Consider the following 4,535-nt stretch of genomic DNA (forward strand, 5'->3'; position numbering starts at 1 on the left):
TGAGCAGCACCGGGCTCTTTGGTTTTAAAAGTATTTCGACCGTATTGGATAATGCGCCGGCGGTCACGGTCAACCGTTGGGCGATCGGAGTGTGCGGTTTTTGGGGGCGACCTTTTCTAACCCGTCCTTCCTCGGGGGAAGGCAGCATCGCTGCTTCCATAAATATGGACATGCTGGTCGCCTGGGGGAAACACCTTACTGCCTTCACACTCCTGCCGCAGAGGACAGTACGGCTTTAGCCCCAGACCGCCTCGTACCACGAGTACTCGTAGTGCGGGATCTCGCTGCTGTTGGTCTTGCTGCTCCCCTTTGGCCTTCCTGGCATGGTTGTACCTTGTGGAACTAAGTTCCAGCCAGTGTAGCCCGCGGGATCACTGTAGCACTCAAGCCCGGCCACCACGTCAAGGTAGCAACTTTAGGTCGGGAAATACCATTGCCAATCTCAAAATGGTCTGAGGCTTTGGTATGTGACTGCTGTTCGACCGATTCGTGCACATAGGTTAAACCAGGTGGATAAAACATTCGCTCTTCACACGATTCTTCACTTGATCTTGGCGCCGGGTTAATTTGAAAAGAGCTAGAATTTGCTTACCAGATTTGAGACTCCAGCTCGGTTGGCATCTGTAAGTAGAAATGCAATCAATGCATTAAAAAATCAGGGGGGGGGGAAAAGACCAACGACCCAATGGGGTGGTTAATTTGAAAAGAGCTAGAATTTGCTTACCAGATTTGAGACTCCAGCTCGGTTGGCATCTGTAAGTAGAAATGCAATCAATGCATTAAAAAATCAGGGGGGGGGAAATGACGACGAACCAATGGTGATCAACCAACAAGGTGTGCGCGCTACCAAACTCCACTAGAATTTCTGCTTACGTCAAGAGAATATCACCTGTTGAAGTTGGAAGAAGACAGTTACGAACAATGACGCGAATATCGACACGTTAGCAGCGTCGATAAACCTTAACTCTGAACTTGTCTGGCCGAATGTCCTTCACCATGAAAGCTATTACGTTGCATGTGTCGGCGGAACATCGACAAGGAATATGGAAGAACATGGTCGGAATAACAAGTACAGCACAGCGAATTCGCGCCGAGCGGAAATCAATACTCACCAGTGAACTCAACTAATTGGAGTAAATGTCACACCTGGAGAATTAGGTTTAAGGAACGGTGCCTTCAGCCAAGAATGTAGCCGCAGTGTGACCGAATCAGGCAGAAAAGCACGTAGTCGACTGAACTGAAACACGATATAAATTACATCCCACCAGTGTGGATTGCTCAAGTCACACGTAGGTGTTCCGAACAGCTAGGGTAAACCGTGTGGCTGTTCACTCGGACACATGGTTCTGTAATCCCTGGAAGCTCAGGAAGAGTACCGGTAGTAGCAACGTCTTTCAGTCAGATCTGCTCAATTTCTGACGATTCCATGGTGGCTCAAAAGCCAGCCACAGCATACGTGAGGTAGCCAACCAAAGTTGAGAGGAGTAGGACTCACATAAGCAGATTTGCAAAATATAATTTTATGAAAAGGTGATCGGTTTCGTCCAAGGTTAGCAACTTCCCCCCCCCAGTCAGGTATGCCAATAAGTTCGGTGCAGAACACCCGAGAACTGCACAGTAGTAGAAAACTGAGCAAATTTACTGACCTCGCTGGAATCGGTGGCTATCGAACAGGGAGATTCCTGACCTAGCTCGATATGTTACATTCACTCGAGAAACCGGAAACACCGGGAAGCAAATTCATACACGCAGAATATAAGGGCGAGGCAAACAAATGACACAACAGAATCACAGGGTCGGATACAACAAAACCAGTTGAGATTACATATAAATGAAACCCAATCAAGGATACCCCGAAAGCACCTGTGATGCTATTGTATGTTGAATAACATCATAGACAGCAACATGGCTGTCACTTATTTGACTGTAACATCAACCGCCACTCAAAATTGTTTGAAACAGGAAGGGTGCGGACTTTACCGGTGCATCACAGTGAAGACGCTCGTAAAAACGGAAACGCATGCGACAATCGAGCCGGAGGTATCAAGCTCAGCTATATGCACTTGGCCAGTGGCATACCATTCGGTTACGGTGAACCAAGGCTGGATAGCTACGCTAGCAGTATAATGCAGTTAGGCCGTAAAGCGTCGTTGAAATGTCTTGGAAACATTATCAAACGTGTGACCAAACAATACACAGGGAAGCTGGACAGTGGCAAGGCGAAAGTACCAAGAGCAGGTACTCGTGAGGTGTTGCGCTTAGTTGTGGTGTAGTTATTAGGGTTAGAAAAATGACGAAAGCACAGGCATAGTTCATTGCATGCACGGACGAAGAAACATGAGATTTACAAAGTGTACCCCGGTGGGACGCATGATGAAAGTCTACCGCGGAACAGAAATGGTGAGAAATAAACATTCGGTAAAAAAGAAAGACAGCAAAAATGGAGGTCGAGGGCAATGAAGCCTCCCGATGCAGGTAAAGGGCGCAAAGCTACAGAATACAGCGGACGATGGGAAGAACACAGCTGATAAAATTTGTTACCACATCAACTGGCTCAGACTAACAGGCAAAACAATGCACACCAAAAATTGAGACATTTAGAATAAGCTCAAATCATGCTAGTCGAAAAGAAGTTACCGGATTAAAAACTGATCGGTGACGGGTGGTCGAAACTCCAGTACTAGTGAGCTTAACAATGGTTTCGAAGTTGCAGTCTCCACCAGTAAAATCGAGCAATACGCACCCATGAATTATCTTCTCCGGTCATTATGAGCGCCTAATTTCGCGTGTTTGGCCACATTTGAAAGTGTTTGACCACACAGAACATATAATGAGGCAATCAAACTTACAATCCCTTGTTAAAAGTAACGTGAGCAACACAACGACTGCGTGTCGTGTTGACGCGACATTTGCTCCACACACGTATTTCTGACATTATCAGTGGGATTGTTTCACATGGACCAGATGGCTCAGTGAATTCGCTGACCGGACGGTCTGTGGTTCGAACCCGATCTCTGCCTCTCGACTTACCCCGTTAGGCCTGTGCAACCTGGCGGTATGCCAGCTAGGTACCGAAAGGGTTCTATAGCTGATTGATTTCGATTGTTTCAAATGGACCTTTATTCCTATTCGAATTGCTGGTGACGATAACGGTGGCAATTCTACTTTGAAATAAACTATTGGTCAACTTGTTTATTGGTAGCGATTGCCATCCCAGGTTTCTGAACGGTCGATAAAACAATACCCGAACGCGGTGCGGAACGTGCCAACTTGGGGCACAGTTTACAGGTTTTTTCAATGAGGTAGGCAATTAGGTCGCAAACGTTTCATCGCCAGTCTAGATCACATCCTTACATCACTGTGTAGCGCTGCCCTATAGTGGCGTGTCTGTTAAGATGCATGCTTGTAGCTGGGTTTGACCTACTGTTATGATCGACTGTTTAGTTAAACCTATGCTCTACCTGGTCAGTGTACACGTGATCCTTGAATTTATTTGTCTACTCTGACCTATTGGTCGGTGCTTGAGCGGGTCCTCATAAACCTCTGGTTTTCGTACGGTGACTTGTTGACATGACTCCAGGACGTTTCTTATTTCGGCTTACTAACCTGATGGTTGGCTCCATTAGAGTATTCAGATTGAGTCACTGTTTTTTTCCTGACTAGGGTCCACTTCGACTCGTTGGTCGGATTCATTGTTGAGTGCCGTACCTCCGGAAATTCTCCTTTACGTCTGTTGTCACTGTGTGCCAAAACTTTCACGTTTTCGTCCTTATGTATGGAGACTGGGGATAGGTATCATGCCTTGCAATGACAGCATTGTTTTTTACTCGAGTACATATTTTCTTCCCAGTTTGTCTGACATAAAACTCTTCTCATTGCTACAGTTGACATGCTGTATTGCCTACTTTCCCTTGGTTTTGCTAATGTACTCCTTCGGTTTTGAGATCAATGTTTGCAGAGTAACGCTCGCAAGATTACTCAGCATGACGAGGCTGGTGTTTCATTACATAGTCTCCGTGCCGCGACCTTTCCGCCGTATCCTAGAAGCTGGTTTCTATCAGCGTCATCTCACTGATTGTTTAAGGTGTTTTGGTTGTCCTTGTGCCAATCCTGCTACGCCCTGTTTCTCGTTTATTGAATCGCTATTAAAAATAAATTTCATGATTTGGGAACTGTAACTCATCACTGCTGTACACGTTTCTCCTGCAAACTGGCCGGTTCCTTTGTTGAGGTTATCATGCCTTACCCCGTAATGTCTTTGGGGACCACTATACTTTGCTGTCACTTCACTTCCAACTGTTGACTTTATTGAATGCGGTGATGGGAGTTGCTATAGAGTAATCGTCCGCTTCTGAAAACAGGTTTCTGTGATATGGTAAAATCCTTTCTTGGCTGCGGACTTCTGTTTAGTTCATGACTTGGTCGAATGGCCCATAGTGTTGAATTCGATTTCAACGTCTGGAATAATTTTGTCGTGTGTCGCCCCCTTTTAGCGCAGCTGTTGATACTTTTGTTTGACTACTTGGTATTTCGTT

The 4,535-nt window shown here is 45.9% G+C and overlaps 1 protein-coding gene across 1 annotated transcript in view; it reads left to right on the top strand.

Annotated features, from left to right (window-relative positions):
* Positions 1-4,535, top strand: part of T265_00778 (hypothetical protein) — a gene marked incomplete at both ends in the record, with an annotated part of 29,856 nt that overhangs the window by 12,516 nt on the left and 12,805 nt on the right. The gene's annotated exons all lie outside the window — the stretch shown is intronic.

The sequence above is a fragment of the Opisthorchis viverrini genome, assembly GCF_000715545.1.
Source record: "Opisthorchis viverrini unplaced genomic scaffold opera_v5_8, whole genome shotgun sequence".
Lineage (NCBI taxonomy): Eukaryota > Metazoa > Platyhelminthes > Trematoda > Opisthorchiida > Opisthorchiidae > Opisthorchis > Opisthorchis viverrini.